Raw genomic sequence first — 15,343 nt, forward strand, 5'->3', positions numbered from 1 at the left:
TTTTATTTTACTGTTCATGAGGATGCATTTGAGCTCGAGTGCAAAACCTCAGTGTTCTCAAAATTTTACAAATAGTAGTAGATTAGCTTTTACTCGAGGTATACATGGGTGCTGAATACATAGTTTCAGAGTTTCTAAGTTGTACTCCCTCGGTCCCATAATGTAATGCAAATTGCTTTTCTTAAGAGCCAAACCTCACGAATTTGACAAAGTTTATAGAAAAACGAAATATGTATATGGCAACCGTATGCCAGATTGCAAAACTGCCACACGTTTCTCGATCTCCTTCCTCCGCACGTCCTCCCCGACCTCCCTCTCGATTTCTTTCCTTTCCTGCACGCCTCCTGATCTCCTTCCTTTCCCGCGGGCACACCCGCTCGTGACTTCCTAATTTTCGTAATCATCAATTATGGCCTCACACGACTTCCTAATTTTCGGGCAAAAATAATGCTTGAATTAGGATTTGATCTCTGGTCTGCAGGTAATCAACAGAGGGAACTAACCACCTCACCTATGACACTGATTGTTGTACAAGCTAAGGGGAATACTGTTTTGACATGTTTTTGCCTTTAATATGTTAGCACTGAATTTTTTTTGTTTCAAGCATCGTGGTAACTTTGATCATTGGGAATAAATTTGTTGAACCCGCCCCCTGGTAATTTCTGTAAATGGCACGATAACATTCACGCTATAGACCTGATAATTTAGATACAAACATCGTGGTAACTTTAACCATTGGGGAAGATAAATGTGAAAAGATACCCGATAATTTATGTGTAAATAGATGGTAATATACACAGCGCACATCTGATAACTGAGGTAGAAACACCATGGTAACTTTGACCGTAGGGATTTTTTTTTTGAAAAGATACTCCGATATCTTCTGTGTAAATAGCACGGTAGTATACCTCCCTCCCCTGGCATTTTTATGTGTAAATAACATGAAAATATATGCACTGCGATAACTAAACACCATGATAAGTTTCTGACCCGTGGGGGAGAATTTGCTGAAACATACCCCTGATAAATTTTATGTAAATAATATGATATTTTAAGCACCACGGGCTTGATAAGTTACCTAGAATCACCATGATAACTTTTTCTCCCAGGAAAAAGTTGTTCAAAACATCCCCAATAATTTTCGTGTAAATAACATGATAATATAAGCACCGCATAACCGATAACTTGCAATATAAACATGATGGTAACTTTTTTTACCAAAGGAAAATAAGTTGTTAAAGACATACACTCGCCTCGCGCGTGGGCCTCTTAGATAAACACAACACATGGCGTGCCACGAGAAAGTGACATAATGTTTAGTGTCATGAGGGGCACACATGCTATATGCGTGATAAGTTACGCAAAAACATCGTGGTAATTTTTAACCGATGGAAAATGCTACCGAAACACACCCAGGTTTTTAGGTGCAAGTATCATGATAATATACGAACTGTAGACCCGGTAACTCATGTACAATCTGTTGGGTTTCGTAGTAATTTCAAAATTTTCCTACGCACACGCAAGATCATGTGATGCATAGCAACGAGGGGAGAGTATTGTCTACGTACCCAACGCAGACCGACTGCGGAAGCGATGACACGACGTAGAGGAAGTAGTCGTACGTCTTCTCGATCCAACCGATCAAGCACCGAAACTACGGCACCTCCGTGTTCGAGCACACGTTCAGCTCGATGACAATCCTCGGACTCCGATCCAGCAAAGTGTCGGGGAAGAGTTCCGTCAGCACGACGGCGTGGTGACGATCTTGATGAACTACAGCAGCAGGGCTTCGCCTAAACTCCGCTACAGTATTATCGAGGAATATGGTGGCTGGGGGCGCCGCACACGGCTAAGGGATAGATCACGTGGATCAACTTGTTGTGTCTTTGGTGCTAGCCCTGCCCCTCTATTTATATGTTGAGCCCCGGGGTCGAAACTTGGAGCAAAAGCCTCCTCAAAGTCGGTTTTGCCCGAAAGGCAAGAGTCCCACTCGGACTCCAGGACCAAACGCCACAATCCTTGGCCTCTGGCCCAGACGCCATGGGCCTCGGCGTCTGGCCCAGGGCCAGACGCCAGGGTCTCCGGCGTTTGGCCCCCTGGCCTCCGCAAAACTCCTTTTGCACCGACCTAAAGCCTCATGGGCTTGACCCCTTGGCCTAACCATATCATCCAATATATGAATCTTTACGTCTCGACCATTTCGAGACTCCTCGTCATGTCCCCGATCTCATCCGGGACTCCGAACTCCTTCGGTACATCAAAACATGTAAACTCATAATATAACTGTCATCGTAACCTTAAGCGTGCGGACCCTACGGGTTCGAGAACAATGTAGACATGACCGAGACACGTCTCCGGTCAATAACCAATAGCGGGACCTGGATGCCCATATTGGTTCCTACATATTCTACGAAGATCTTTATCGGTCAGACCGCATAACAACATACGTTGTTCCCTTTGTCATCGGTATGTTACTTGCCCGAGATTCGATCGTCGGTATCCAATACCTAGTTCAATCTCGTTACCGGCAAGTCTCTTTACTCGTTCCGTAATATATCATCTCACAACTAACATATTAGTTGTAATGCTTGCAAGGCTTATGTGATGTGTATTACCGAGAGGGCCCAGAGATACCTCTCCGACAATCGGAGTGACAAATCCTAATCTCGAAATACGCCAACCCAACATCGACCATTGGAGACACCTGTAGTACTCCTTTATAATCACCCAGTTACGTTGTGACGTTTGGTAGTACCCAAAGTGTTCCTCCGGTAAACGGGAGTTGCATAATCTCATAGTCATAGGAACATGTATAAGTCATGAAGAAAGCAATAGCAACATACTAAACGATCGGGTGCTAAGCTAATGGAATGGGTCATGTCAATCAGATCATTCTACTAATGATGTGACCTCGTTAATCAAATAACAACTCATTGTTCATGGTTAGGAAACATAACCATCTTTGATTAACGAGCTAGTCAAGTAGAGGCATGCTAGTGACACTCTGTTTGTCTATGTATTCACACATGTATTATGTTTCCGGTAAATACAATTCTAGCATGAATAATAAACATTTATCATGATTATAAGGAAATAAATAATAACTTTATTATTGCCTCTAGGGCATATTTCCTTCAGTCTCCCACTTGCACTAGAGTCAATAATCTAGATTACACTGTAATGAATCTAACACCCATGGAGCTTTGGTGCTGATCATGTTTTGCTCGTGGAAGAGGCTTAGTCAACGGGTCTGCAACATTCAGATCCGTATGTATCTTGCAAATCTCTATGTCTCCCACCTGGACTAGATCCCGGATGGAGTTGAAGCGTCTCTTGATGTGTTTGGTCCTTTTGTGAAATCTGGATTCCTTTGCCAAGGCAATTGCACCAGTATTGTCACAAAAGATTTTCATTGGACCCGATGCACTAGGTATGACACCTAGATCGGATATGAACTCCTTCATCCAGACTCCTTCATTTGCTGCTTCCGAAGCAGCTATGTATTCCGCTTCACATGTAGATCCCGCTACGACGCTTTGTTTAGAACTGCACCAACTGACAGCTCCACCGTTTAATGTAAACACGTATCCGGTTTGCGATTTTAGAATCGTCCGGATCAGTGTCAAAGCTTGCATCAACGTAACCTTTTACGATGAGCTCTTTGTCACCTCCATATACGAGAAACATATCCTTAGTCCTTTTCAGGTATTTCAGGATGTTCTTGACCGCTGTCCAGTGATCCACTCCTGGATTACTTTGGTACCTCCCTGCTAAACTTATAGCAAGGCACACATCAGGTCTGGTACACAGCATTGCATACATGATAGAGCCTATGGCTGATGCATAGGGAACATCTTTCATATTCTCTCTATCTTCTGCAGTGGTCGGGCATTGAGTCTTACTCAATTTCACACCTTGTAATACAGGCAAGAATCCTTTCTTTGCTTGATCCATTTTGAATTTCTTCAAAATCTTGTCAAGGTATGTGCTTTGTGAAAGTCCAATTAAGTGTCTTGATCTATCTCTATAGATCTTAATGCCTAATATGTAAGCAGCTTCACCGAGGTCTTTCATTGAAAAACTTTTATTCAAGTATCCCTTTATGCTATCCAGAAATTCTATATCATTTCCAATGAGTAATATGTCATCCACATATAATATCAGAAATGCTACAGAGCTCCCACTCACTTTCTTGTAAATACAGGCTTCTCCGAAAGTCTGTATAAAACCAAATGCTTTGATCACACTATCAAAACGTTTATTCCAACTCCGAGAGGCTTGCACCAGTCCATAAATGGATCGCTGGAGCTTGCACACTTTGTTAGCTTCCTTTGGATCGACAAAACCTTCTGGTTGCATCATATACAACTCTTCTTCCAGAAATCCATTCAGGAATGCAGTTTTGACATCCATCTGCCAAATTTCATAATCATAAAATGCGGCAATTGCTAACTGTTGGGTTTCGTAGTAATTTCAAAAAATTTCCTACGCGCACACAGGATCATGTGATGCATAGCAACGAGAGGAGAGTGTTGTCTACGTACCCAACGCAGACCGACTGCGGAAGCAATGACACGACGTAGAGGAAGTAGTCGTACGTCTTCACGATCCAACCGATCAAGCACCGAAACTACGGCACCTCCGAGTTCGAGCACACGTTCAGCTCGATGACGATCCCCGGACTCCGATCCAGCAAAGTGTCGGGGAAGAGTTTCGTCAGCACGACGGCGTGGTGACGATCTTGATGAACTACAGCAGCAGGGCTTCGCCTAAACTCCGCTACAGTATTATCGAGGAATATGGTGGCAGGGGGCACCGCACACGGCTAAGGAATCGATCACGTGGATCAACTTGTGTCAACTTGTGTGTTTAGAGGTGCCCCTGCCTCCGTATATAAAGGAGCCAAAGGGGGGAGGAGGCGCCGGCCAGGAGGAGGTGGCGCAGGAGGAGTCCTACTCCTACCGGGAGTAGGACTCCCCTCCAATCCTATTCCAACTAGGAATCCTCAAAGGGGGAAAGAGGAGAAGGGTGGCCGGCCACCTCTCCTAGTCCTAATAGGACTAGGGGAAGGGGGGAGGCGCGCAGCCCTGGTGGGCAGCCCTTTCACCTTTCCAATAAGGCCCATGAAGGCCCATATGGTTCCCGGGGGGTTCCGGTAACCTCCCGGTAACCCGGTAAAATCCCGATTTCACCCGGAACACTTCCGATGTCCAAACATAGACTTCCAATATATCAATCTTTATGTCTCGACCATTTCGAGACTCCTCGTCATGTCCGTGATCACATCCGGGACTCCGAACAACCTTCGGTACATCAAAATGCATAAACTCATAATATAACTGTCATCGTAACCTTAAGCGTGCGGACCCTACGGGTTCGAGAACAATGTAGACATGACCGAGACACGTCTCTGGTCAATAACCAATAGCGGGACCTGGATACCCATATTGGCTCCTACATATTCTACGAAGATCTTTATCGGTCAGACCGCATAACAACATACGTTGTTCCCTTTGTCATCGGTATGTTACTTGCCCAAGATTCGATCGTCGGTATCCAATACCTAGTTCAATCTCGTTACCGGCAAGTCTCTTTACTCGTTCCGTAATACATCATCTCACAACTAACATATTAGTTGTAATGCTTGCAAGGCTTTATGTGATGTGTATTACCGAGAGGGCCCAGAGATACCTCTCCGACAATCGGAGTGACAAATCCTAATCTCGAAATACGCCAACCCAACATCGACCATTGGAGACACCTGTAGTACTCCTTTATAATCACCCAGTTACGTTGTGACGTTTGGTAGTACCCAAAGTGTTCCTCCGGTAAACGGGAGTTGCATAATCTCATAGTCATAGGAACATGTATAAGTCATGAAGAAAGCAATAGCAACATACTAAACGATCGGGTGCTAAGCTAATGGAATGGGTCATGTCAATCAGATCATTCTACTAATGATGTGACCTCGTTAATCAAATAGCAACTCATTGTTCATGGTTAGGAAACATAACCATCTTTGATTAACGAGCTAGTCAAGTAGAGGCATACTAGTGACACTTTGTTTGTCTATGTATTCACACATGTATTATGTTTCCGGTAAATACAATTCTAGCATGAATAATAAACATTTATCATGATTATAAGTAAATAAATAATAACTTTATTATTGCCTCTAGGGCATATTTCCTTCAGTCTCCCACTTGCACTAGAGTCAATAATCTAGTTCACATCGCCATGTGATTTAACACCAATATTCATATTTGTATATGATTAACACCCATAGTTCACATCGTCATGTGACCAACACCCAAAGGGTTTACTAGAGTCAATAATCTAGTTCACATCGCTTATGTGATTAACACCCAAAGAGTACTAAGGTGTGATCATGTTTTGCTCGTGAGAGAAGCTTAGTCAACGGGTCTGTCACATTCAGAGCCGTATGTATTTTGCAAATATTCTATGTCTACAATGCTCTGTACGGAGCTACTCTAGCTAATCGCTCCCACTTTCAATATGTATCCAGATTGAGACTTAGAGTCATCTGGATCAGTGTAAAAGTTTGCACTGATGTAACTTTTACAACAAACTCTTTTATCACCTCCATAATCGAGAAACACCTCTTTAGTCCTTACTAAGGATATTCTTGACCAATGTCCAGTGATCTACTCCTAGATCACTATTGTACTCCCTTGCCAAATACAGAGCAAGGTATACAATAGGTCTGGTACAAAGCATAGCATACTTTATAGAACCTATGACTGAGGCATAGGGAATGACTTTTCATTCTCTTTCTATTTTCTGCTGTGGTCGGGATTTGAGTCTTACTCAATTTCATACCTTTGCAACACAGGCAAGAACTCTTTCTTTAACTGTTCCATTTTGAACTATTTCAAAATCTTGCCAAGGTATGTACTCATTGAAAATCTTATCAAGCGTCTTGATCTATCTCAATAGATCTTGATGCTCAATATATAAGTAGCTTTTTACTGAGGTCTTTTCCTTTTAAAGAACTCCTTTAAAACACTCCTTTATGATTTGCAGAAAAATTCTACATCATTTCTGATCAACAATATGTCACTCACATATACTAATCAGAAAGGCTGTAGTGCTCCCACTCACTTTATTGTAAATACAGGCTTCATCGTAAGTCCATATAAAACTATATGCTTTGATCAACTTATCAAAGCGTATATTCCAACTCCGAGATGCTTGCACCAGTCCATAGATGGATCGCTGGAGCTTGCACATTTTGTTAGCACCTTTAGGATTGACAAAACCTTCTGGTTGCATCATATACAACTCTTCTTTAATAAATCCATTAAGGAATGCAGTTTTGACATCCATTTGCCAGATTTCATAAAATGTGGCAATTGCTAACATGATTCAGATAGACTTAAGCATCGATACGAGTGAGAAAACCTCATCGTATTCAACACCTTGAACTTGTTGAAAAACTTTTGCAACAAGTCGAGCTTGGTAGATAGTAACACTACTATCAGTGTCCGTCTTCCTCTTGAAGATCCATTTATTTAACATGGCTTTGCTGATCATCGAGCAAGTCAATCAAAGTCCATACTTTGTTGTCATACATGGATCATATCTCAGATTTTATGGCCTCAAGCCATCTCGCGGAATCTGGGCTCATCATCGCTTCCTCATAGTTCATAGGTTCATCATGGTCTAGTAACATGACTTCCAGAACATGATTACTACACCACTCTGGTGCAGATCTTACTCTGGAAGACCTACGAGGTTCTGTAGTAACTTGATCTGAAGTTTTATGATCAATATCATTAGCTTCCTCACTAATTGGTGTATTTGTCACAGGAACTGATTTCTGTGATGAACTACTTTCCAATAAGGGAGCAGGTACAGTTACCTCATCAAGTTCTACTTTCCTCCCACTCACTTTTTTCGAGAGAAACTCCTTCTCCAGAAAGGATCCATTTTTAGCAACGAATATCTTGCCTCCGGATCTGTGATAGAAGGTGTACCCAACAATTTCCTTTGGGTATTCTATGAAGACGCACTTCTCCGATTTGGGTTCGAGCTTATCAGGATGAAACTTTTTCACATAAGCATCGCAGCCCCAAACTTTAAGAAACGACAACTTGGGTTTCTTGCTAAACCACAGTTCATATAGTGTCGTCTCAACGGATTTAGATGGTGCCCTTTTAACGTGAATGCAGCTGTCTCTAATGCATAACCCCAAAACGACAATGGTAAATCAATAAGAGACATCATAGATCGCACCATATCCAATAAAGCGCGGTTACGACGTTCGGACACACCATAACATTGTGGTGTTCCAGGTGGCGTGAGCTATGAAACTATTCCACATTGTTTTAATTGAAGACCAAACTCGTAACTCAAATATTCGTCTCCGTGATCAGATCGCAGAAACTTTATTTTTCTTGTTACGATGATTTTTCCACTTCACTCTGAAATTCTTTGAACCTTTCAATTATTTCAGACTTATGTTTCATCAAGTAGATATCCCCATATCTGCTCAAATCATCTTGTGAAGGTCAGAAAATAATGATACCTGTTGTAAGCCTTTCATCGGACCACATACATCGGTATGTATGATTTCCAACAAATCTGTTGCTTGCTTCATTGTTCCGGAGAACGGCGTTTTAGTCATCTTGCCCATAAGGCATGGTTCGCAAGCATCAAGTGATTCATAATCAAGTGATTCCAAAATCCCATCAGCATGGAGTTTCTTCATGCGCTTTACACCAATATGACCTAAACGGCAGTGCCATAAATAAGTTGCACTATCATTATTAACTTTACATCTTTTGGTTTCAATATTATGAATATGTGTATCACTAAGATCGAGATCCAATGAACTATTTTCATTGGGTGTGTAACCATATAAAGTTTTATTCATGTAAACAGAACAACAATTTATTCTTTTACTTAAATGAATAACCGTATTACAATAAACATGATCAAATCATATTCATGCTCACCAAATAACACTTATTTAGTTTCAACACTAATCCCGAAATTATAGGGAGTGTGCGATGATGATCATATCAATCTTGGAACCACTTCCAACACACATCGTCACTTCACCCTTAACTAGTCTCTGTTTATTCAGCAACTCCCGTTTCGAGTTACTAATCTTAGCAACTGAACTAGTATCAAATACTTAGGGTTTGCTATAAACACTAGTAAAGTACACATCAATAACATGTATATCAAATATACTTATGTTCACTTTGCCATCCTTCTTATCCGCCAATCACTTGGGGTGATTCCGTTTCCGGTGACCAGTCCCTTTGCAGTAGAAGCACTTAGTCTCAGGCTTAGGACCAGACTTGGGCTTCTTCACTTGAGCAGCAACTTGCTTGCCGTTCTTCTTGAAGTTCCCCTTCTTCCCTTTGCCCTTTTCTTGAAACTAGTGGTCTTATCAACCATCAACACTTGATGTTTTTCTTGATTTCTACCTTCATTGATTTCATCATCACGAAGAGCTTGGGAGTTGTTTCCGTTATCCCTTGCATATTATAGTTCATCACGAAGTTTTACTAACTTGGTGATGGTGACTAGAGAATTCTGTCAATCACTATCTTATCTGGAAGATTAACTCCCACTTGATTCAAGCGATTGTAGTACCCAGACAATCTGAGCACATGCTCACTAGTTGAGCGATTCTCCTCCATCTTTTAGCTATAGAACTTGTTGGAGACTTCATATCTCACAACTCGGGTATTTGCTTGAAATATTAACTTCAACTCCTGGAACATCTCATATGGTCCATGACGTTCAAAACGTCTTTGAAGTCCCGATTCTAAGCCGTTAAGCATGGTGCACTTAAACTATCAAGTAGTCATCATATTGAGCTAGCTAAACGTTCATAACGTTTGCATCTGCTCCTGCAATAGGTCTGTCACCTAGCGGTGCATCAAGGACATAATTCTTCTGTGCAGCAATGAGGATAATCCTCAGATCACGGATCCAATCTGCATCATTGCTACTAACATCTTTCAATACAATTTTCTCTAGGAACATATCAAAATAAACACAGGGAAGCAACAACGCGAGCTATTGATCTATAATTTGCAAAATACTACCAGGACTAAGTTCATGATAAATTTAAGTTCAATTAATCATATTACTTAAGAACTCCCACTTAGACAGACATCCCTCTAATCCTCTAAGTGATCACGTGATCCAAATCAACTAAACCATGTCCGATCATCACGTGAGATGGAGTAGTTTCAATGGTGAACATCACTATGTTGATCATATCTACTATATGATTCACGCTCGACCTTTCGGTCTCCGTGTTCCGAGGCCATATCTGCATATGCTAGGCTCGTCAAGTTTAACCTGAGTATTCTGCGTGCGCAACTGTTTTGCACCCGTTGTATTTGAACGTAGAGCCTATCACACCCGATCATCACGTGGTGTCTCAGCACGAAGAACTTTTGCAACGGTGCATACTCAGGGAGAACACTTCTTGATAATTTAGTGAGAGATCATCTTATAATGCTACCGTCAATCAAAGCAAGATAAGATGCATAAAAAGATAAACATCACATGCAATCAATATAAGTGATATGATATGGCCATCATCATTTTGTGCTTGTGATCTCCATCTCCGAAGCACCGTCATGATCACCATCGTCACCGGCGCGACACCTTGATCTCCATCGTAGCATCGTTGTCGTCTCGCCAATCTTATGCTTCCACGACTATCACTACCGTTTAGTAATAAAGTAAAGCATTACATCGCGATTGCATTGCATACAATAAAGCGACAACCATATGGCTCCTGCCAGTTGCCGATAACTTGGTTACAAAACATGATCATCTCATACAATAAAATTCAGCATCATGCCTTGACCATATCACATCACAACATGCCCTGCAAAAACAAGTTAGACGTCCTCTACTTTGTTGTTGCATGTTTTACGTGGCTGCTACGGGCTTAAGTAAGAACCAATCTCACCTACGCATCAAAACCACAACGATAGTTTGTCAAATAGACTCCGTTTTAACCTTCGCAAGGACCGGGCGTAGCCACACTCGGTTCAACTAAAGTTGGAGAGACAGATGCCCGCAAGCCATCTATGTGCAAAGCACGTCGAGGGAACCGGTCTCGCGTAAGCGTACACGTAAGGTTGGTCCGGGTCGTCTCGTCCAACAATACCGTCGAACCAAAGTATGACATGCTGGCAGGCAGTATGACTTGTATCGTCCACAACTCACTTGTGTTCTACTCGTGCATATAACATCAACATAAATAACCTAGGCTCTGATACCACTGTTGGGTTTCGTAGTAATTTCAAAATTTTCCTACGCACACGCAAGATCATGTGATGCATAGCAACGAGGGGAGAGTATTGTCTACGTACCCAACACAGACCGACTACGGAAGCGATGACACGACGTAGAGGAAGTAGTCGTACGTCTTCTCGATCCAACCGATCAAGCACCGAAACTACGGCACCTCCGTGTTCGAGCACACGTTCAGCTCGATGACAATCCCCGGACTCCGATCCAGCAAAGTGTCGGGGAAGAGTTCCGTCAGCACGACGGCGTGGTGACGATCTTGATGAACTACAGCAGCAGGGCTTCGCCTAAACTCCGCTACAGTATTATCGAGGAATATGGTGGCTGGGGGCGCCGCACACGGCTAAGGGATAGATCACGTGGATCAACTTGTTGTGTCTTTGGTGCTAGCCCTGCCCCTCTATTTATATGTTGAGCCCCGGGGTCGAAACTTGGAGCAAAAGCCTCCTCAAAGTCGGTTTTGCCCGAAAGGCAAGAGTCCCACTCGGACTCCAGGACCAAACGCCACAATCCTTGGCGTCTGGCCCAGACGCCATGGGCCTCGGCGTCTGGCCCAGGGCCAGACGCCAGGGTCTCCGGCGTTTGGCCCCCTGGCCTCCGCAAAACTCCTTTTGCACCGACCTAAAGCCTCATGGGCTTGACCCCTTGGCCTAACCATATCATCCAATATATGAATCTTTACGTCTCGACCATTTCGAGACTCCTCGTCATGTCCCCGATCTCATCCGGGACTCCGAACTCCTTCGGTACATCAAAACATGTAAACTCATAATATAACTGTCATCGTAACCTTAAGCGTGCGGACCCTACGGGTTCGAGAACAATGTAGACATGACCGAGACACGTCTCCGGTCAATAACCAATAGCGGGACCTGGATGCCCATATTGGCTCCTACATATTCTACGAAGATCTTTATCGGTCAGACCGCATAACAACATACGTTGTTCCCTTTGTCATCGGTATGTTACTTGCCCGAGATTTGATCGTCGGTATCCAATACCTAGTTCAATCTCGTTACCGGCAAGTCTCTTTACTCGTTCCGTAATATATCATCTCACAACTAACATATTAGTTGTAATGCTTGCAAGGCTTATGTGATGTGTATTACCGAGAGGGCCCAGAGATACCTCTCCGACAATCGGAGTGACAAATCCTAATATTGAAATACGCCAACCCAACATCGACCATTGGAGACACCTGTAGTACTCCTTTATAATCACCCAGTTACGTTGTGACGTTTGGTAGTACCCAAAGTGTTCCTCCGGTAAACAGGAGTTGCATAATCTCATAGTCATAGGAACATGTATAAGTCATGAAGAAAGCAATAGCAACATACTAAACGATCGGGTGCTAAGCTAATGGAATGGGTCATGTCAATCAGATCATTCTACTAATGATGTGACCTCGTTAATCAAATAACAACTCATTGTTCATGGTTAGGAAACATAACCATCTTTGATTAACGAGCTAGTCAAGTAGAGGCATACTAGTGACACTTTGTTTGTCTATGTATTCACACATGTATTATGTTTCCGGTAAATACAATTCTAGCATGAATAATAAACATTTATCATGATTATAAGGAAATAAATAATAACTTTATTATTGCCTCTAGGGCATATTTCCTTCACAATCCCCCATGGTAACTTTGACCAGGGGGAGGTTGATGTACATATACCCTGATAACTTATGTGTAAGTACCACGGTATTTTACACATCGAAAACCTTCTAACTTGTGTATAAAATACATTGGTGACTTTGAAGGGGTGTAGTTGTTGAAGCATAGTACCTGGTACGTTCTATGTAAATAGTATGGTAAGTTACACAACACAGGCCTGATAACTTGCATACGAGTATCATGGTAACTTTGTCCTAAGGAGAAATCATGTGGTAGACGTGAAGAAGTGACCGTTTTCTCGGGGGTGGACGCGCGAGAAACATGTTTCTTGGGCGAGCCTCCGGGGTCATTTGGGAGGAGGCGAGATAAAAAACGAGGGATCGTGTGGTACTTTAAAATGAAAAAAGTAAAGGTGTGGCAGTTTTGCTTATATGGCACACGTGTGTCAAATATCATAGTCCATAGAAAAAATATTTTTACACATACAATACTAAATATATACCATATGAACTCATATTTCATGATTAATCTAGCAGTTTTGATTTGTATTATTTCTTAAATGTTCTTCTTCTTGAGATTTTCATTTGTTTGCTAGTGTAATGAACCTATGTGTATCCTCGATGTTTTGATATGGTGTTTGGACAGAGATACTGCTATATGCTTTTATATCAGCTTGATGAATCGATACAATGTTAAAAAAAATATTTTTCGAGGGGAAAGACGCTCAAAATAAAAAGTAAATAGACAATACAAGGAATAAGATAACAGGACAAAAAACGTCAAGCAAACAAAAATACCAGTGAAAACTAAACCGAAGTGCACGGGAACTCGCCCCGCAAAAAAAAGGAAGTGCACGAGAACTCTTTGTCTTCCTTAAACCCCCCTTTCGCATCACCTAATTTCATCATATACGGCGCACTCTACAGAGATCGGTGCAGTTTACACAATCATACCGAGGTGCCCTTGAAGTACGCACTGCAGCACTGGTCACTCAAAAACAATTCATAAAGAAAAAATTGCTCAAATTTTAAACAAACAATGGATCATAATTGTCATCTTAAACCAAGGGTGAGGATGATGGAAAGAAAGAAAGGATCTCCAAATGGTTTTCCAAGTGGACACGCATCAACGGGTGGTTCATGTCCGATCTAGCTCAATCCTTTTGAGGCGCACCTAAATATATCATATTGGTCTGGTCATCATGACAAGGACAAGAAAGTAGAAGTACTAGCAAGATTAGCACTAGATCTGTCTAAAAGGAAAATCCACGACAAGTACAAAGCAAAACCATATCATCTAGCACCCAACTCTTAATTACCTTTAGGTTAAAAGTTAACATGACCTTCTTTTCTGTCGACTCATAGTGTTCATTGTGAGAAATAATTCATAATCAGAACAACCCTGCGTATTTGAAAGTGAAGCTACCCACATACTCCCTCCGTTTCAAAATATAGTGCTTCTTCTATTTCCGTGCTTCAACTTTGATCATAAATTTAACCAACTAGACCGACTGCGGCAGGAGCAAAAGTTATACCAGTGAATTTGTATTCAAAAGAAGTTTTCAATTATATATTTTTTTCTCACGCCGTAGTCGGTCTCGTAGGTTAAATTTATGATTAAAGTTGAACCTTGGGAAGTGCGGGTGCACAATATCTTTGAGCGGAGGGAGTACAATTTATTTAATCTTCCTTACATGTGGGCCCATGTCTCGCTGACGCCCACCTTGTACTCTCTCGCGTACACCACCATGAATTTTTTATTGTACACTTCCTATTTATTATTTATAGTTGGTGAACTCCAATGTTTGAAAGATTGTCTGCTCCCCACATGTCCTATTGACTCGTCTCTATCTAGTTTAGACTAAAATTCAGCTCTTGCGACGTTGGTTTGTGCATAAATTTTACAGATGTGAAAAGGAAGGACAATGACGTGCTTGATGATATCTGTATTTGTGCTACATTATAATTGATCTTATTGGGGCCCACAAAGATTTAGTGTTAAGCTACATCATAATTTAAAGGAATGAATAAAGACAAGAGATGCTTATCCATGGAAAGGCCCTTTGACAAGTGAGTGAAAAGCAACCTTTTATACTAAAATTCCCTTTTCCGTGTCAAGCTGCTACCACTCTCTCAAAAAACCTTTTTCTCTTTGTCAGGTTGAATTCACTAAAAAAAATTCTTGCAAACTGGTTATTTTTTACTATATGATTTTTTTGAGTTTTCTTTTCAAGAACACACACTATACTTGCACATTTTTTATTAGGAGTGAGAGAAAGTTTCTGTTACATTACATACTGAAAATAACACACATATGTCTACGTAGCTACATAACAAATGAGCAAAAATATATAACTCAATATCAATATCATACCCGGTCGCATGGGCCAGTCTCCAGAGCACGAACTCCGCCTT

This window comes from Triticum dicoccoides, chromosome 4B, assembly GCF_002162155.2.
Source record: "Triticum dicoccoides isolate Atlit2015 ecotype Zavitan chromosome 4B, WEW_v2.0, whole genome shotgun sequence".
Taxonomy (NCBI): Eukaryota; Viridiplantae; Streptophyta; class Magnoliopsida; order Poales; family Poaceae; genus Triticum; species Triticum dicoccoides.